We start from the raw sequence: 21,319 nt of genomic DNA on the forward strand, positions 1-21,319 counted from the left end.
GGCAGTGAGGAGGTGACTCATAAAGCCTGGCAGCGCCGGCTGGAGTGGTGCTAGCAAAGGAAGCACTGTATTCCTGCTCCCCGCACACAGCAAGCTTTGCCTGGTGAGGTGTTGTCTTGGTTTGGAAAGACAGGTGTCTGTCAGGGAAAGATAGAGCTTCCCTTTGAATGGAGAATGTAAACCCCCTCCCTCCAAATTATTCTAATTTTGCAATTAGGGGCTTTCAGGCAAAGATATCGGCATAGGAATAACAGTTTTTTACTAGGAATATTAAAAATACAAATGTAGTAGTAAAAAAACAAAAAACAAAGCAAAAAAAACCCCCAAGCAAACAAACAAAAAAAATCCTAGAAATCCTGACAGAGTCAGAATACAACCTGACATCCTGTTGGTCAGGGTGTTGAGAGCAATCCAAATAAGTCCTTCTGGAGTGACAGATGTGGTTCTGTTGGAGTAGAGATGATCCTGTAGAAGGGTCCACTCGTGGCAAGATGGGTCCAGTCTTCCTCTGGGAGTCCAGTGGAAAACAGGCTGTCCTGGTGTTCTGAAAGTCAGGTTTTTATCCAGGTAGAAATGTTTGGCTCCTCACACTGGGTGGAGCATCTCACAATGGGATGATGTAATTTTATAAGTCATGCAGTGAGCCTTTATGGCCCATTAACAGAAGATATCCCCCAGAAGAAGGATGGCTCCTGGAACACATAAAGAACACTGCCCCACCTGGTTTTAACAACTGGCCCATTAATACTTTCCCACCCAGTTTCAGCAGATGATATTAGAATACACACCCCTGGTTACAACTTCCATTGCAGTCCAGCATGGCAATCCAAGAAAGGTGTGCCCGCCATCTTGTGTGCCGGTGGAGCCCTGCAAGTCGCCCCAGGGCAGCACCCAACCCCTCCACTCCTGCAACAGCTTCAATGTCCTGTGGACCCTCGTAAGCTGATATTGTGCCAGAAAAAGGACCTGGCTGGTTGAGTGGACCCCTCCTCTGAAAAAACAGCTTGTTCCACTCAACAGAATCTTGTGCAGTAGTATTAGCTTGAAGGATTTTTAGAGAAGTAGCAGTTAATATGACTAATGACTATGAATATATGAAAACATAGAGGGATCTAGCCATAAGATATTATTTGATGTTACTTATATGCACTCCTTTGGTTACTCATCAGTTGTTCATGTTAAGAAATTTTTACCAGCAGATATTACTAAAGATTGGTTTGTAAGATATGCTAGGGAAACCCTTCCAGTCAAGGTCTTGGCTTTGTCCAAGACTTGGCTTGGTCCTGGCTGGCAGGGGAAGTGTGCCATCAGACCCGGGTATTTCTGCATTAAAAATGTAATCTAGTCACTTTGACGTGCTGATTTGGTCTCACAAAAGCTGGAGCCCCTTTGGAGGTAGACTCCAGGATCGCTCCAAAACAGAGACACCAAGGCCGAAACCGGGACCGGGATGAGTGCTGGAATTGGAACCAGGATCAGAACCAGGATCCCTCCAGGACTACCAAGTTTGCTCCATGAGTTTCAGCCGCGCCCCCAGGCGGGATAGGAAGGGACCCCAGAGCAGAGCAGGACTGCCTCATTTCGCATTGTTCCAGTGCAGCCATCCCAGTCCATATGGTCCAAGTTCTATGATCCCAGTCCATATGAGCCCAACCCATACAATCCCAGTCTACAAGGTCCCAGTCCGCATCATCCTCATCCATATGGTCTTGATCCATATGGTCCCGATCCATATCGTCCCAGTTGTTGGAGGTTAAGTTTTCCTGTGGAATTTTCCCCCCTCCCTCCCCTCCCCGCCCCCCATAAGTTGCTAGGAGACTAAATACTGATAGTTAAAGGGTGCTCAACCCGGACAAAAGAAGTTGATCACTTAGTTTTTGAGGGAGGAAAAAGGCTCCCGGGAGCTGAGGGTGGTGGCCTAGCGGCTCTGGGTTTTTCCGGGGAGGACGGTCAGGCGACAGGTAGCTGTGTGGAGTCCACGGTTAATGGAGGAGTCTAGTCCTGGGAATTCTATCATCTGTTGGAGTCCCCAGGAATTGGGAGTTTCTTTGCTGTCCTGCTGGATTTTGGGTCAGCCTGGGTCCAGCCGCTGCGGCTGCTCCAGCACTGCTCGCTTCACCTGCCAGGACACCCCCCTGCCTGCCGAGGACAATCCACTGCTTCCAGCCATCAGCGCCGGAGTTTCCACCGTTTGCCCCTCGGGGTTCTTGGTTCTGTTTTACTATTATTATAATTGCTGTTGTTGTTTGTCCGTCCTATTATAGTTACTAGTAAAGGACTGTTACTCCTTTCCCCATAGCTCTGACTGAAAAGTTTTTTTTTAATCTTCCAAATTATAATAACACGGAGGGAAGGATTTGAATTCCCCATTCCTAGAGAGGACTGCCTCTCCCTAGCAGACACCTGTCTTTTCAAACCAGGACACCGGTCTGTGCAGGCCCAGCCTCTAGGATCCAAGTCCATGTGACCCCAGTCCACATGATCGCAGTCTGTATGGTCCTGCATGGCACACACTCCAAGGATCTGGAATTCCAGCTTCCAGCAAGGAAAAGATCTTCCTGCCCTTGAAGGCAAAGCTCTGAAGAAGGGGCCAAAAGCCAAGGGCAGCAAGATCCTCCAGTGATATTTCACTGCCAGCCTTCAGAACTTCGTCCATGCTGGTTGTAGCTCCTGGATTGGGAATTAAATCAGGGCAGGGTCTTTGGTGGGAGCTGCCCTGGGTCAAGGGAGACACTGAGAGACAGAGCAGGCAGAAGAGACAGGAGGACACAAACACAATCAGCTGAGAAGGTGGCACTCTGAAAACAGAACTGACACTCACTGAAAATGAATGGGAAAGTAATCAAGAACTCTCAAAGTTTTATTTTCTATCAAATACATCCCACCCACTCAGCCCAACACAATCCCCATCCCACTGCTCCAAATTTGGATCCCATGCCTCCCAATCTCCTTCCAAACCCATCTCATCCTGGTAGCTGCTGAATCGAGTAGGTTTGGTGTGGGATTGTTTTTCTGAGGTGGGAACAAGCCATTTTGAGGTGGGATTGAGCCCTTTTGGGGCTCAAGATTGAGTTGTTTTCAGTGGGATTTGAGTGGTTTTGAGGCAAGAGATCGATCCCTCTTGGCTTTTGAAGTGCAAAGAGAGGGAAAATGTTGCCAAAAATTCCCCAAGAACACAGAAATCATCCACAATATGGCCTCAAGTCCTAAATTCCCCCTCAAATACCTGTGAAATGATGGCACTTTAGACATCTCTGATAAATTTCTTTCTTTTAAACCCTGTTCTGACTCTTTTTAAGGGATGAAGATGTTAGAAAAAAATGAAGGGCAAAACAAGAGGATAACCAGCCAGGTGTTTTCCCAACATGGATCACAGGGAATGTGGGTCACCAGGGCTCTGCCCACATCAGTCCTCCAGTAGAGGATGGAGTTGGAGCAGCACACAAAGCTCTTCCCATACTGGGGCACTTGTAGGGCTTCCCTTACTGGTGGCTCCGCTGGTGTCTTGTCAAGGTAGAGCTCCTGGTGAAGCTCTTCCCACACTGGGGACACTTGTAGGGCCTCTCCCCAGTGTGGATGTGCTGGTGGGTGGTGAGGGTGGAGTTCTGTGTGAAGCCCTTCCCACAGTCGGGGCAGCGGAAGGGCCTCTCATCTGTGTGAACCCGCTGGTGCAGGAGGAGATGGGAGCTGGTGGGAAACCTCTTCCCACATTCAGAACACCTGTAGGGCCTCTCCCCAGTGTGGATCTTTTGGTGGACGATCAGGTTGGAATGGTGCCGGAAGCTCTTCCCACATTCCCCACACTTGTATGGCCTTTCCCCACTGTGGATGTTCTTGTGCTGTACCAGGTGTCCCCTCTGTCTGAAACTCTTCCCACATTCCCCACAGTTGTAGGGCCGTTCTCTGGTGTGGGTCCTCTGGTGCACGAGCAGATTGGAGCTCTGCCTGAAGCTCATCCCACATTCCTCACACTTGTGGGGCCTCTCCCCGGTGTGGATGCGCTGGTGCTTGTCAAGGGTGGAGTTAACCTTGAAGCCCTTCCCACAGACGTGGCAGCGGAAAGGCCTCTCCTCCGTATGCGTACGCTGGTGCAGGAGGAGACTGGAGCTGAACTGAAACCTCTTCCTGCATTTATCACACTCATAGGGCCTCTCCCCAGTGTGGATGCGCCGGTGCCTGTCAAGTGTGGAGTTCTGCCTGAAGCCCTTCCCACAGCTGGGGCAGCGGAAGGGCCTCTCCTCTGTGTGAATCACCTGATGCCTAAGGAGATCTGAGCTGGTCTGAAACCTCTTCCTACATTTATCACATTCATAGGGCCTCTCCCCAGTGTGGATCCTCTGGTGGACAATCAGGGCAGAGCTCTGCCTGAAGCTCTTACCACATTCCCAACACTGGTAGGGCCTCTCCCCTGTGTGGATCATCTGGTGCTTTAACAGTTCGGAGCTTGACTTGAAGCTCTTCCTACATTCCCCACACTGGTAGGGCTTCTCCCCAGAGTGAATCATCTGGTGACACATCAGGTGGGAGTTGGTCTGAAACCTCTTCCCACATTCCCAACACTCATAAGGTCGTTCCCCAGTGTGGATCTTCTGGTGACAGATCATGTGGGAGTTGGTCTGAAACCTCTTCCCACACTCCCCACACTCGTAGGGCCGTTCCCCAGTATGGATTCTCTGGTGGCGGGTCAGAAGGGACCTCTGGCAGAAGCTCTTCCCACATTCCCCACACTCATAGGGTCGTTCCCCAGTGTGGGTCCTCTGGTGGCGAATCAGGCTGGACCTCTGGCTGAAGCTCTTCCCACATTCCAAGCACTTGTGAGGCTTCTCCTCATCATGAAGGTGCTCATGGACCACCAGGTTTGAGTTCCGGCTCAGTCTCTGGCTGCCTTCCTGGCACAGGGTAGATCTTTCCTCCTCAGATCCTTGTGAACTGCTTTTGCAGGCCCTCCTCCTGCGGGATCTCTGGGGCATTTTCTCCCCATTGGATTCCTGCACCACAGAGCCACTCAAAATGGCCTCTTCCATGGGGTTCTGTCGTGGGGATTTGTCCTCCCTGGTCTCCAGGCTCAGCTCCTTGTCTGGGGGAGGAAGGACAAGGAGACAATGGGATTTGCCTCCGTGCCAGAGGGAAGGGGAAGGAGATCCCCTCAGTGTGTCCCCGGCAGGACGGCGTCGGCTGCGGGGTTGTCCTGCAGCCGGGGGCCATGCTGGGCTGGGAGATGGAGCAGGAGAGAGGGGGAAAAGGGCACTGACTTCCTCCTCACCTGCCTGGCTGTCCCGGGACATCTTTCTCTTCATCGCAGCTTCCTCCTCCACCCAGCCAAGGTTTGGGAATGGGAAATCCTGGTTTAGGTTAAAACGATATGTGCATGCCTTGGGTTTGATGATCCTGCTGATACCAAGTCCATTTATAGAAGTCACAAAGTATTTGGGCTCCATAAAAACCCCCAAACACCAAGATTCAGCCCAGAAAAAGCTGCCAAGGAGTTCCCTGTCTCTGGTCTCTCCCCTTTGGTGTTTGGGGGTTCTCCCCTGTCCCAGCTGCTGGGGGTCACACCTGCATTGGGGGTCCTCCATCTACTTGGTCCCTGCCTTCTCCAGGCTGCTGGGAGTCCCAGGAACCCAAAAAGCTCTCCCCTCTTCCATCTCCCTTTTTGGAAAGCTGGGGTTTTGGGGGTCTCAGGTCCCTTCTCTCCTTATTCTCTGCTTTGGGGTGCAGGGAGACCAAGGAGTGCCCCCCCACCCCTCTCCAGGCTGTTGAGGGTCCCGCAAATCACAACACTCCCCCTTCTCTGGGCTCCCCACTTTGTGGTCCTGGGGCACACGAGGCTCTGCTCCTCCAGGCTGCCTCTGCCGGCAGCCACCACTGGGACACCCCAATGTCCCCCCAAGGTGCATTTTCTGCTCAGCTCTGGAGTTCTTCATTCTCCAAACATCTCCCCACAATAAAACCCAACCCAAGGACACCCTAGGATATCTGGGCTGATCTCCCCCCACCCCAGGCACCTGTGGGATGGGGGGCAATGATCCCACAGGTGGGGGGCTGAGGATTCAGGGAGCACTCAGCCTCGTGGTTCTTTCTCCTTTTCTTTATCCTCCTTTTTTTCCTCCTCTTCCTCTTCCTCCCACTCCTCCTCTTCCATCCCTTCTTCTCTGCTCTAACTCCACCTCCTTCCCCTAGTCTCACGCCTTCTCCTGCTCCTTCTTCATCCCTCTTCTTCCATCACTCCTCCTCCTCCCCCAGGAGCAGCCACACCCTCAGTGCCCCGTTCCCCAGCCCCTGGCAGCCTGCGGTAGGAGAGGGGATGGAGCCGGGGACAGGTTGGGATGGGCAGCGCAGGGCTCTCGGCTGCTCCCTCCCGCTGGGGGAAGGGGGAACCCAGACCAAGGAAAAAAAGAGGGAAGCTGGGAAAACTGGGGGCTGCAGATCCAAACGGGGGCTTGCTGAGGACCCAGGGTGGAGACTTCCGGCCCTTGGTGCTTGTTAGGGGTTGTTTGGTTTGGGTTTTTTTTCTTTCCCTATAGATTTTTTCCCCCCCATAAGTTGCTGAGACTAAATACTGATGCTTAAAGGGTACTTGACCCACACAAAAGAAGTGGCAAGGGCAGTAGATCCCTTAGTTTGGGGGAGGAAAAGGCTCAGGGGCTCCAGGAGCTGAGCGTGCAGGAGATCCTGCTCTGGGTTTCGGAGAGAATGGCCGGGCAACTGCTGGCTGCGTGAGGAGTCCACGGTTAACGGAGGGTCCGGTCCTGGGAATTCTATCATCTGCCGGAGCACCCAGGAATTCGGAGCCCCTCGCCTTCCCTGCTGGAGCTGGGTCAGCCTCATCCAGCCGTCACGGCTTCTTCAGCACTGCTCATTTGCCTGCCAGGACACCACCCCCTGCCTGCTGGGACAACCCACCATGAGCATCAGCCCCAGAGCTTCCACGCTTTGGCTTGGTGCTCTCACGGTCCCAAGAGATCAGACTGCCCGGGGCTTGTGAGACAAAGCCCCTTGGGGTTCTTGGTTCTGTTTATTATTATTATTATTGCTGTTGTTGTTTGTTTGTCCTGTTATATTTACTAGTAAAGGACTGTTATTCCTTTCCCCATAGCTCTGACTGAAAAGCCTCTTTAATCTTCTAAATCATAATAACTTGGAGGGAAGGGATTGGAATTCCCATTCCTAGAGAGGCCCCGCCTCTCCCTAGCAGATACCTGTCTTTCAAACCAAGACAGTGCTCCTCTCAGGAAAACCAGGACAGGGCAACGCAGAGAGGGCTGGGGGATGCCAGGAGAGCCATCACTGGGAGTGGCTGGTTTGTACTGGGTTAACTAGAACTTTACTGGGGCAGGTGGGAGTGACTAGGAATGACTAGAAGCATGCTGAAGGCAACTGGGGTACACTGGGAGTGTCTGGAACCACACTGGGAACAGCTGGGACCATGTTAGGTAGAACTGGGACAACACTGGGGGCAATTGGGAGTGATTGGGAGTGAGTGGGTCTATCCTGGGGACAACTGGGTGCAACTGGCATCACACTGGGATGAACAGGGAGTAACTGGAACCATGCTGGGGAGGACTGGGATCACACCGAAGGTGGTGGGAATCATACTGGGAAAGATTGGGAGTGGCTGTGAGTAACTGGAATCATGCTGAAAGCAACTGGGAGGAGGTGGGAGTGACTAGGAGCATGCTGGGGGTGACTGGGACATACTGGGAGAGACAGGGACTCATGGGGATCATACTGGAGGCTACCGGGGCCATGCTGGTGTCCCCCCACCCCGCCGGTCCCGCCGGTCCCCACGTGGCCCCGGCAGAGCTCGGAGGGCCCGGCCCGGGAAGCCCAACCCCCACCGCGGGGGGACCCGCATCCCCCCGGCCCCCACCGGGGCTCTGCTGGCACCGGGACCCCCCAAAAACATCCTGGCGACACCCCGATGTGCCCCCGAAGGGCATCTGCGGCTCGGCTTTGGAACCCCGCAAGCTCCAAACATCCCCCCAAAGAAATCCCAAACTCAGGGACACCAGCCAGGATATTTGGGGCGAGCTCCCCCTCCCCGGGCACCTGCAGGATGGGGAACGGTTCCGGGGCCTGCGAGTTTGGGGAGCACTGGAGCAGCCCGATTCCTCCTCTCGTCTTCTCTTCCGGCTTCTTTTTGCCGTTCCGCCTCTTCCTTCCTCCCTCCTCCTCTTCCCCCGCTCCTCAAAGCCCTCGCAGCCGGCGGGAGGAGCGGTGATGGAGCCGGGACAGGTCGGAACGCAGAGGCCGGTGGGGGATGCCAGGAGTAGGATCACTGGGAGTGACTGGGCTGTACTGGGATCATACTGGGAGCAGCTCCCGGGTGACTGAGTTATACTGGGATCATACCGGGAGTGAATAGAAGCAGCGCGATGGCTCCAGCGCCTGGGCTGGGGGCGCTCCTGGGCGGCGAGGGGCTAGTGGGACCTCCGGCACCAGGACACTGAGCCGCCATTCCCGGCACCAGGACCCCCCTGCTCCCCTTATCCTGCACAGGGACCCCCCTGAATCCCCTATTCCTGGACATCAGGACTCCCTGCTCCCTTTTTCCCGGCCATCCCATGTCTCCCAGCCTCCAGGCTTCCCGTGTGCTTGACCCTGGGATGTCCTGGAACGCCTTGGACCCCCATTCCTGCCTTTCCTAGCCCCCAGCCCCACCTTTCTGCAAAACCAGAGACCACTGAACTCCCCCTTCCCAAACATTCTGGGTATCTCCACCATGTTACCCTCCTGTTTTGGGAAACCCTGGACTCCCCTTTCCTGGGCTCAAGACCCCCTGGAACTTCCTTCTACCTCTCCATGTCTCTGCCTCCCCCATTTCCTGGACCCTGAGACCCCTTCTAACCTCCCATTCATGAGAACCGAGATGCACTTTTACCTCCATGCTTGTCACTGAGACCCCCCTGCACCCCCTTATCCGGCACCAACTCGACCTTTTTCCAGCCAGCCTGCCTCTCCCAGCCCCCAGAGCCACCCTTCTCCTTCACCCTGGGACCCCTAGGCCCCCATTCCTGCATTTCCCAGCCCCCAGCCCCTCCTTTCCTCACACTGAGGAGCCCTGGCACCCCCTTTCCTGGGCACAGGATTCCCAGGACACACCATGCCACCTCTCCCAGTCCCTGCACCTGCTTTTCCTTGACTCTGAGCTCCTGAATCTCCTTCCCAGCTCTTCAAGTCTGGTGTTGTCAGAGCTCAGCCTGGGGGTTTCCCAGTCCTTGATTGTGGGGGATGTGGATGGGACCCCCTACAAGCACTGCGACAGCGAGCGGGGATGGATGGAGCTGCAGACACCGGGGATGGCAGCAGGAGCTGAGCTGGGATTATTGGGATAGCCAGAGCTGGGACACTGGGGTAGCCAGGCCCCGGGTATTGGGATAGCCCGACCTGGCTCAAGGAGAGGGACCGGTGTTACCCTGGTTTTTCTGAGCCTTTTGATTTTCTTAAATGGAGTCAGATCTTTTTAGTTATTGTACAATATTAAGAGCAGTTTACTACCTTTTCCCACAGATGTAACTTAAACAAATCCTTTGTTTTTCATTCTCTGTCCTTTGTTTGCATATTTCTAACCTGAAAACAATTGTAACTGACAATTGGTCTGGCCACTGAGCCAGAGGGGTGGAAACCCCAAAAAGCCAATCTTCTGCTAGATCCACAAATGTGTAAAAAGTAAGAAATAAACAAAGGGGTTTCTTCTCTCCGCTCTCTTAGCTGTGAGCTGGAATCGGAAGGACCTCTGCCTTGCGAAAATCTCTTGTCTGCGTGTGACTGCTTTGTGTGTCTCGGTGACAGACCGGCACACGGCTGATACAACCATAGTGGAAGGGGCTAGGGGGAGACGGGGACTGGGCTGGGATCTGTGGGAATGGAGGACTTTGAAGGGCTGGGATGGGATCTGTGGGGCTGGAATGGGAATCCAGGGAGCTCCAAGGGGCTGTATGGGGTTGGGACACAACTCCATGGGTCCATTCTCTCCTTGTTCCCAGGTGTCCACATGGTGCAGGTGGTTTCCAGCTGTAACCTCCTGAAACATGATTTTAAAGAGTTTAGATTTTAGCTAAGGGTTAGAAGCAATTTATATTGATCAAGATGTAAGTTAGATTAGTAAATGGTAGGTTAATGATTATTAGATACCCAAGCTAGAGCTAACTGTTATATTATGAGCTTGTTTATAGAAAAAGTGGAGTAAGTGAACCCTCATAAGGACAGATTGAAACCACTAAGAACAATGGCCAGCACCTGGACTTGGTATCAATCAATCACGAAGCAGGGGACCTTGGATCATGCCAGAGTATCACAGAGACCTGATGAAGACTCTCCTGACTTCATCCTCAGACCACTGACCCAGTTCAAGACCACCAGCCCAATTCAAGAGAACTGCACACACGTGAAGGACTAATAGCCTCATTTTAGTACAGAGCGGGGATGGGAGGTGCTGGGGTTATGCATATGTATTGTATGTAAGATCTTGGAAAATAAATAGAGAGCAATGAGCCTTGTTCGGGGCGGCCACGCCTTTCGGAGATGACTCCCGTGCCGCCCGCCGGTGAATAAACATACCACTTTCTAACTTTAATTAGTTAGAGGGTCTTTGTCCATGACTATATCGGTTTTCAATGACTCAATTGGCAAGCCAGGCAGGAGGAGGTTTTGCTTGGCTGTGAGACCAGCTCGGGTGGAGGACCCCCTTGGGGCACCCCGAGGATATTCCTGGAAGAATAGGCTCCACTGCCCGAGCTGTTCATCCAGCAGCAGACAAGAACTCCTGACTACTAAAACTCCGGACAAAAAGGTATGTTTAGAAAAAATTGAAACTGTTTGAACAGTGACCTGTAAGGCGTATACATGGTCAGGAAAGGCTGTTGTAAGTTGTGGGAGACGTCCCACGCACAACTTGTGCCTCTGTAGTGTGCTGGCAAGCTTGATTGGTATCTGGGCAGTTGCACTTGGTTGCCAGCAGAGAAAGCTGTTAAGCTGTTGTACCGGGCCATGGAGGGCTCGGTCTGTGGTTGCTGGTAGAAGGGGATTTTGCCATTTGCTGTGCCATAGAGGGCTCAGTTTGCTAGAATCCAGGGCTAGCAATTGTAAGGGCAAATCCTGGTTTGCGGTTGTTAAAGGGGATTTTGCCATTTGCTGTGCTGTAGAGGGCTCAGTTTGATAGCAGTCTGGGGCTTGCAACTGTGAGGGCAAATCCTGATTTGTGGTTGTTACTCTGTGTGAATGTGTCCTGACTGTGAGAACGATTGAGAGAGAGTTTGTTGAGACGTGCTACCAGCACGAAGTGATTGAGGAGTTTGGACCTGTGGTTCCGTTTTCGGGCGACTGAAACGGCCGGGGAAAAAAGAAGTGAGTGGGGTGTATGAAAACCCCTAAAGCCCTCTCCCCACTGTGACTGTGGTGTGTGTGTTTTGGTTACCGGGATGGTAACTGTAACTGTTTTTGAGGCAACATCCACCTTGTGTTAAAAGTTTTAAGTGCAGCACATGCTGAGGTTAAAGAGTTGATTAGCCTCTGCGAGCTGAGGCATGAAGGTTTTTGAAGTAGACTGAGGACACCAAAAACAGGACTAGTTAGGCAAGGAGAAATAGAAGCCCTTGACAAGAGCTTGGTTGTGATTTTAGGTACGGAGGCTGTGCTTGTAGATTGTTGGAATTAAAATAAGGGTAACTTAAGTCTGAGAACTCAATCTGACCAGACGAATAAAAGGAATTCCTTTACCTCAGTGGTTTGGGCTTGACTTGTGGGACAACTGTGAATTTAAGAAACTGGTGGATAGACAGAGGAAATGAGAGAATATATTTAGAAGGCTTATATCAGATGTTTACTGGGAGACTAGTGGCTGTGGATTGGGAGCAACAGTCTGTGGAGAATTTAGAAAGTCAAGAAGGAGTGAATGGAATAGCTTGTATTTTTGGGAATTTTCCTGCAGCTTTTGGTGCATCTAGAGGTTGTCACTGTGCCTAAGTGCTATTGCAAGGTAAAATTTGTGCGGGACATTACTATTGTTCTTCTGCTAACTGGTACAGAGAATGTGCCCAGTGTAAACAACAGCTCCTTGATCGAGCTGATTTAGAGCCAAAGATTTTAACACATTTAGTAAAACAATTTCTATTTCAGCTCTGGCTCCAGCTTTAACTCCAGCTCCAGCTTTAACCAAAGCAATTTCTATTTCAACTCTGTCTCCAGCTCTAAGCATAGCTGAATCAACTCTGATTTTTATTTCAAGTTCAGCTTCACCTTCTATTTTATCCCCTATTCTGACTACTCCACTTACTCCTAAATCTCTCCCACTGCCCAGCAGTGACAGTGAGGAAGAGGAGCCCTCTCCAAAGGGTCCTACAACATCACAGACTCAGAAACAAACCACAGAAGAGGAGATCAAAACGGGGATGCAGTGGTTGCTCATGTTAAGGAAAACTGAGGTTGACTGGAGGATCTTACCCTAGGAGACCCTCTAGTTATCATGAAACTAGGTGTGGTAGCGGCACGTGAAGAGATAACACAGAGACAAGATGTCTGCAGTGCAGAGTTGCTCCTTCACAGCAGGGCAAGCCTGTTTATTTCTTACATTTTTATACATTTGTGGGTCTGGCTGTGGATTGACTTCTGGGGTTACTACCTTTCACCCCATGGGTCAGACCAGCTGTCAGTTGCATTATTTTCAGGCTAGAAATATGCAAACAAAAGACACGGAATGAAAACAAAAGTTTTGTTTATGTTCCCATGCATGAGAAAAGCGAAAACTGTTCCTAATATTGTGCAGAAACTAAAGAAACTGATTCCATCTTATGACCAACTAGAAGGCTTTAAAAAAACTCAGAAAAACCAGGGTGATATCTCACCCTTTTAACTTTACAAAAAAGAAAACAGAAAAAGAAAAATGAACAAATTTACAAAAGAAATATATACAAATTCAATCACTGTCTGTGGAGGAATCGTCAGAGTGATCACTTGCATCATCAGCATCTGAGTCATCACTCGATGATTCATCCACTTGGTGACCTTTAAGTTGATCACGGCCTCCACCTCGCCTGTTGGCTGAATTCTGCCTCTGCTGTCACAGGTCAGGACGGACACACTTTGAAGATAGCCAGCGTGTCCCAGTATCTGTGGACATGCACGCATCCCCATGTCCCATAGCAATAAGGACATAGGGTCCTTACCATTGCTTAGCGGCTACATTTCGGACCTGAACCTTCGCTTGAGGCTGATGCGTGTCATCCAAAGCCTGCAACGAGAGATGATGGTTCAAAATGACAGGATTATTTGAGTTCTGCGGCACCGTAAGGTGATTGATGGTGTACAAAGCCTTTGCCAACCGACTGTGTGGGGTTTCACCCTGCATTCCCCGTTTCTGCTTCTGAAGAACATGTTTGAGTGTACCGTGATTGCGTTCTACAATCGCCTGTCCCGTCGGAGAATGAGGGATGCCAAAGTTATGTGACACACCCCATGACTGTAGGAACTGCCGTACCTGCTGTGAGGCGTGAGCAGGACCATTGTCGGTTTTCACAGCAGAAGGTATGCCAAGAACAGCAAAGGCCTGCCTCCAGTGGGCAATGACATCACGGGCTTTCTCTCCAGTGTGAGCAGAAGCCCACATCGCAGAGGAGAACGTGTCCACCGTGATATGCACATACTTGAGCTGGCCAAACTCGGCGACCTGGGTGACATCGGTCTGCCAAAGCTCTAAGGCTTTAAGGCCCCTGGGGTTAACCCCTGCCGGCAATGGTGCATCAAGGGCGTGACAGTCGTCACACGACTCGACAATTTCACGAGCCTCAGTGGCCGTCAGTTGGAACTGCTTCTGCAGCGTATGCGCATTTTGGTGGAAAAACCCATGCGATGCCTTGGCCTGCACGAGCACGTCAGGCTGAGGTGCTACCCACGCTGGGTTAGCCAACTTGTCAGCCCTCGCGTTACCTTCTGCTACAAACCCTGGCAAGTTAGTGTGACTCCGTACATGCAGAACGTAATATGGATGAACTCTGGCCTGAATTGCACACCACAGGGCCTTCAGTAAATTAAACAAGGCAGGGTTACTGACCTCCTTCAAAACTGAATAACCCAATCACTGTGCGATGTTGGCAACATAGGCAGAGTCTGTGATCAAACTGAAAGGTTCCTGGGAAAATTTCTCAAATGCCATGACAGCAGCCCTTAGTTCAACCAGTTGGGCTGACCCATCTTCATGGCTTTCCAAAACCTGCCACTCAGATCCATCCTGCCAGGTAACAATGGCTTTTCCTGTTTTGCCTGAACCGTCAGTGAAGACGGTGGGTCCTTGCACTGGCTCTTGGCTATTTTTGGATCATAGAGAAAATTGAGTATTTTTCGCCACTTGCAATAGCTTGTGGCTAGGCAGATGATAAGTGATCTGCCCTGAAAAACCCTCGAGAGCACTTTGCAATGAAACATTTTTCACATAGCTCCAATCAAATTCCTCCCTCTGAACCGGGAGTATGATCTTTGAGGGATCTGCACCCATCAATTGCAAACAGTGTTGCCGGCACTTGATTATCAAGCGCGCAATCAATTCAAATGGCGCTGTCGCCGTCTTATGCGGCTGATGAGGCAGGAGACCCATTCCAAGACGTGCAGAGGATCAGTCCAATCATCATTCCATTGGCTGATGATACCTGTAGGATGTAAATCAGGAGTGGTAATGAACACAGTGACATCAATGGAAGGTTCAATGCGGTACACCTGGTGAGCCAAAACAGCTTGCTGAACCTCCTCCAGCACTTTGCATGCTTCAGGGGTCAATTCAGGAGGTGACTTTAAATCAGTGTCCCCTTTCAACAATTCAAACAAGGGAGACAGTTGTGCGGTGGTCAGTCCCAAGTAAGGACGTAACCAAGTGATAACACCTACCAGCTTCTGAGCATCATTCAGTGCCTTCACTGATTGCACAAATTGCACCTCCTGGTGACGGATTGTCCGTTCCAGAATTTTGACCCCCAAATATTTCCAGGGAAGTTGTTGTTGTACCTTTTCTGGAGCCACCTGCAGTCCATGTGAATGCAGAGCATTCAACAACTGAGGCTGTATCCTCAGCAGCTCACCCTGGGTGGGCGCAGCCACCAAAATGTCATCCATGTAATGATAGACATGAGCACCAGGAAACTGCTTGCGAACTCCAGACAAGGCACGGGCTACATACCCTTGGTATAACATTGGGGAATTTTGCATGCCCTGAGGCAAAACTTTCCATTGATACCGCTGTGTGGGCTCGGCATTATTTATTGTTGGTACCGTGAAGGCAAATTTTGGTCTGTCATCGGGATGCAGAGGGATCGTAAAAAAACAATCCTTCAGATCCACGATGAGGACCGGCCAGTCCGCAGGAAGCATGGTAGGCGATGGCATACCAGCCTGCAATGTCCCCATGCCTTCCATCACGGCATTGATCTTTCGGAGGTCTTGTAGCAACCTCCATTTCCCAGACTTCTTTTTGATACAAAAGACAGGAGTGTTCCAGGGACTGGTAGATGGTTCCAAATGCCCCTGATCCAGCTGCTCCTGTACAAGTTCACGAAGGGCGACTAGCTTGTCATGAGGGAGGGGCCACTGGTTCTCCCAGATGGGTCTGTCCACCAGCCACCGTAAAGGAGGTGTGGGACACTCTGTGCCCTTCATCAGAGTGGCCCCAATCAAAAATCCGTTCCAAATCGCACCCCCCGGGCGGCCAAAACCTCCCTCCCCCAGAGGTTCTGAGGAATCTCAGTAACATGAGGCCAAATTATGGCCGTCTGTCCCTCCGGGTTCATGACGGCCACAGGATTCTGGCTCACATAGCATTGCTTCTTTCCTCCTAAGCCCACGATCGATGTCTTTGCCAGGCTCAAAGGCCACTGTGGGGGCCAAGCAGCCAGGGAGAGAATGCTCATGTCGGCCCCAGTATCTAGGAGGCCACGAAGGTGAATCTCCGACGGTGTGGCACCAGGCATGGGCATGGTACACAGCATCTCAGGATGGTCTTTGGTCAGGACAGCAGTCCAGCGCACTTGAGGCGGCCCAGTAGAGCCAAAGCTGCCGTCACTTCACGACCGGTCCTCTGTCCTGGAAACAGAAGACTTAAAAGGAACAAGTTGAGCAATTCGTGTGCCTTTTGGGATAGTCAGAGGGGGGGTGGGTGTGGAGACCATTGCATGAATCTGTCCCGAGAAATCTGCATCAATCAGTCCCAGGTGCACCATGATACCCTGAATGGTGGCACTGGACCTCCCCATCAGGAAAGCACTCAAGCCATCACCCAAGGGACCAAAGGCATCCAGGGGAACCTTGTGTATTTTGTCCAAATCAATCACAACAGACTCGGCTGTGCAGACATCAACACCCGCTGAACTGCGGGTGCTGGCTGCAAGCCTGCTGAGCAGATCTCCATTGTTTGGGGCTGAGGCAGAGACATTTGTGCCGGCACGCGTCTCGCCTTCGCGCTCCGTGTTGTGTTTCCTGAACTGACCAACGGCTGACCATTCACATGCACCGTTGCCTTACACGCGTCTGCAGCGTGGTTCGGCCTTCCACATCGTGCACAATGAAACAAGACAGCCATAGGCTTCTGTGCCTTTCTGCCCTGTTTCTTCCTGGCCTGAGCACCCCATTGCTGCTGGTGCACACCCTGGGGAACGATCCAGGCAGGTTGCACAGCAGCAGCCACAGCCGGCTGCACGGCTGTGGGCATGGCTGGGTGGACCGCCGGAGCCACCGTCGGTTGGACAATGGTAGCCACAGCTGGCTGCACAGCTGTAGGCACGGCTTGTTGGACAGCCGTAGCCACCATTGGTTGGACAACCGTAGCCATGGCTGGCTGTACAGCTGTAGCTACGGCAACCATCTGTTGGCTGGAAGGGGCTGTTTACTCTCGCACAGGCCCCAACCATCTCCAACATGGATGGTTCCCCAGGAAGCGCCTCAATTATTCTCTTGCAGACAGCATTGCAGTTGCTTTGAGCAAGGAACTGAAGCATGCACTTCCTTGCCGCAGGATCACTCACCTACTTCTCAACCGCAGCAGTCAGCCGTCCTGCATAGCACAGAAAGGGCTCATCAACTCCCTGGACGATCGTTGCAAAGGACTCCTGTGGAGTAGCCAGCTGTATGGTCTGAACTAGGACTGCCATGCCTATCTGCTGGCACTGCTCCTGGACCAAGGGGTCAAAACCAGCCTGCCCATCGGCCCTGGTATAATTGCCTGTTCCCATTAGCATATCGGTATTAACCATACGCCTAGGATCACCTGGGCCCAGTGTTGTATTCCGTTCCACCGCTCTGACTGCCAACTGAGTCCATTTATGCTCAAAGAAGTCATATTCAACCAGTGGGAAAAGGGCCCGAGCCAAGCTCCGAATGTCAAAGGGTGTCAAAACACTGGCGTTAAAATAATGGAGAACTTGCATCTGCTGCCTCCGCTGAGGCGTAGCGACCTGGTTCCAGGAACGACACGGCAGCCACACCCAGGCTGCTCGGACCATTAGCTCACAGACACCAATGTGGTGGACGGCAAATGGCGCTTTATTAACTGATTACATGGGGTTATAAAACCTCTGATTGCTACATCACTTCCGTCTGCTTACATTACAAACTTCGTGTTGCTTACCTTATCAAGGACACTAAACAACTAAATGTTGAGGGAGGGGTTCTGTCTACCCGTACAACGCGATATCTTCCAATCACCTGTCCCTAATCTCCCACACAGCCCCAGTTCCAGACCCTTCCTAAAGCCGCAGCCCTAAACCCAAGGCCACGTTTAACACTGACCTTACACCCAGCCCCGATTCCATGAATGTGCCTCCTGAGGGGAACTTTGGGTCCTGAGTTGAGCTCAGGGACCTTGAGCTGAGGCTCAGGTGACACCACTGTCCAGTGATCCCAGGTCTAGGGAGAAGGAAGCAAGGCTGAGGGAGAAGAATGAATGCAAAAAGCCAAGCCCAGAGCTGTGCTGAGAATCATCCGTGGATTTTTCTACTTAATCTCTCTGCCACTCTCTTGCTTTCCCCCCACCCTTTTTTGGGGCTCTCCAACTATCACAGATTTGAGGAGGCCCAGGGAGGATCACTCTCCCTCTTATCACTCTTCATCTCTATCCTCTTCCCTTAAATGTGGGGGGTCAGATGGTCCCTGTCTCCCTTCATTCATTGGGGTGACCTCCTGAGAATCCCCTGGCGTGAGAGGGACAGAGGCACCGGGTGCTCTCCGTCCTCCTCAGCTTACTGAGGGGGGCCAGGTTCATCTCCATCCTCCACTCTGGGGGGTCAGGTCATGTCTGTCCTCCTCGTCCCCAGTGGATGGGGTCTGGGTCGTTTCTGTTCATGCTGTCCTTGGCCATGGGCTGGAGGAGGTCTCTGGAGCGGAGTTTCTGGTGGGGTCTCCGCACCTTTGTTTTTGCTCTTGGCTAGGATCAAGGTATATGGTGGGGATGAGGGGATCAGCTCATCTCTGCCCTCTCTCCTCGCTGCTGCTCCTCCGCTATGGAAGGGGCGGGTGGTGTGTGTCCTCATTTTCTGTGGGAATTTGGGGCATCAGCTCATGTCTGTCCTTCTCCCCGCAGTGAATGGGGGCTGGGCTGTCTCCATTTGTGCTTCCCTTCGTGTGGGCTGGAGGTGGTCTCTGTGCAGCGGAGTTTCTGCAAGCGCAGCAGTCAGCACCCGAGAGAATGGGAGACCCGGCCGGCGCTGCCGGCACCCGGGACTGCGGGACATCACATCCTGCCAGCTTTCAGGGAAATGGCTTAAATCAGGGAGCGTGACAACTTCCCCGGACATGCTTTGTAAAATAGAAGGTTTAATAAAGGAAAATAGTAAACATAAACAGAAAAAGAAAATGCAAGTCGAACGCAGTGCAGAGACCATCCTGACACTGTTACGGCAGTCCCAAAAAAGCTCTTTGGTTCTTTTGTGTAATCCTTTAGTACTTAATAGTCTAGGTGGGTTCCACTGGCATATTGCCAGTAAGGAAAGGTACAAACTTTGAAGGACAGTGACAAGGTCCAACAGGTGCATTAGAACTAGTAGCCCAGCAGCACTCACAAATGAGGGCTTTCGTTTATCAGAATAGGATTGCTTTAGACTATTTGTTAGCAGAAGAAGGAAGGGTCTGTCGGAAATTCAACGAATCAGAATGTTGCATAGAGATAAATGATTACAGAGAAACCATCAGAGGCGTAGCAGCCGAAATAAAGAAGGTAGCACATGTACCAGTTCAAAAATGGAATTCGATCCTCCAAGCCTCCTAGTGGTATCAATTGTTTGAGACTGGGGCCTGGTGAAAGAAAGTGGGGTTCTTCATTTTATGTTCAGTGGCAGGAGTCATTTTTCTACCATGCCTGATACCGTGTTTCATTCAACTCATACACACAGTAGTACAAGGAATGCAAATGGCAGCATTACCCACAGATGCCGAATTAGCCTCAGAGGGCTTTGGCAAGAACAGTGAAATATCAAAAATCATTAAATTAATGAAGAAAGAAGCAGGGCAGCAGAAGTTCTAGCAAAATTCGAAGCCCGAATACAGGAAGAAGAGGGGTGTAAGAAATATTGGGATGAATCAGAAAAAGCGTGGGATGACTATAAAGATGATGTTTAATGTGTAAGGGGGTTTTTTTGGTGTTCAGTAAAATTCTTGTTAAGAGGCTTTTTTTTTTGGTCAGAGAAAGAAAAAAAAAGGCAATAACAAGAACACAAAATAAATGTGTTTATATAGAAGGGGAGAGATTGTGATATGGAATCTAAAGTTATTTCATGTTTGGTCTTGTGATATGTAATATAAAGTTAATTTGCATTTGGTCTGAATTAAGCTCTGTAAAATATAAAATGTACTTAGGGTTTGAAAGCTAAACTGTGAGAGGGGGACACGAGGGTTGAGAGACAGGGAGGGTCTCTGCTGGGAAGCCATCAGAACACTCATTCACTCAGTGAATGGTAGAGATGATTAGATAAACCCTGTCTCCCCCGGAGATGGACCTGCTAACGACACAGCAATCAACACCAGATGGGTATCTTTTCTGCTCCGGCTGAGTTTAACATTTCTAAACACCACTCTGGAGTAAGCAATCACGACATTGTCCTACCTCAGGAACCTATTCAACCGAACGGAGACATGGACATGAATACCTGATGAAGCAAAAAGGGACAAAAGTAACACAGTAGCCCTCCACTCTCAGCAAAAGACTGTATAAAAACGAGCGGCCTGGGACACACTTTGTGAACAGGGGAGATTCGGAGCAATAGAGTCCGTTTCTGTGTTCACCCAGTGCCGAAACCCAGGGTTCAACGCTGTTCCTTTTAACTGTAGATGTTAGAGACTGAATTTAAGTCTCGAAATAAAATTCTATATTTTGATTTACAAAATTGGGCCTGACCATTTTTTTACATTGTACAAGGGTTTTTATCCCAGTTAGCTAATATAACGCCCAGAGGGCTATCTTGAGGTATTTCCGTTGGTAATTTTTTACATCCTTTTTTCTTCCCTGTATCCAACTTACTGTTTTTCTGTCCCATTTTTCAAGATCTTATCTGTCCCCCACCTCTGTTTTTCACTTTCTCTTACAACCTAAAGACCCCTTACTTCTATCTATGCACACACACAAAAAACCCCCCTCTTTCTCACAAAACTATTCCATACAATACACCTCCCTCCAAGGAGATAAGAGTGAATTTTAAAATTAACAATCAACATTACATGTGCTTTCATCCATCTACTCTTACTTCATTTCTCCATCTTTCACACACTCTTTCACACCCTTAGGACATGAAGCCGATCCCTGTCGCCAGAGAATCGCGGCTCCATGTGGCCCCCCCCTCGCCTTGGGGTTGGCCTCTGGGTTCCAGTATAGCTGGGTCTCTGAGGAGGGCCCAGAATCTGGTCGCCTCTGGTGCCCGTCCACCTATGAAGCTGACTTGTGTGTCACTTACACTTTTACCTGACCCCCGCTCCACACGCCCGATGGAAAAAGGGCTGATTTGCAGGTCACACACACGTTCTGCCATAGCCCCCACCCGCCCGGGGGAACAATGGCCTGTCTGCGGGTCACTTACACCTCCTGCCACAGTCCCACCCGCCCGGGAAGCTGCGGCACATTTTGTGTGTGACTCACTCTCACGCACAACAAGACAACAATAAGGTACCTTTTACTTTCAAATCACCTATTACAATTTTAGGTGTTACTGGCCAGTCCTGGCGCTCTTGGATATCCCCTCAATCCAGCTGTTTTGTCCAACCCTAGATGCTCTTGGGCATTTTTATCCCTCAATCCAGCTGTGTTGTCCAACTCTAGATGCTCTTGGGCATTTTTATCCCTCAATCCAGCTGTGTTGTC

The 21,319-nt window shown here is 51.0% G+C and overlaps 1 pseudogene; it reads right to left on the bottom strand.

Moving 5' to 3' along the window:
• Positions 1 to 1,815: 1,815 nt before the first annotated feature.
• LOC120764662 (uncharacterized) overlaps positions 1,816 to 21,319 on the bottom strand; it is a 263,621-nt pseudogene continuing 244,117 nt past the window's right edge.

Source organism: Hirundo rustica, chromosome 34 (assembly GCF_015227805.2).
Source record: "Hirundo rustica isolate bHirRus1 chromosome 34, bHirRus1.pri.v3, whole genome shotgun sequence".
NCBI lineage: Eukaryota > Metazoa > Chordata > Aves > Passeriformes > Hirundinidae > Hirundo > Hirundo rustica.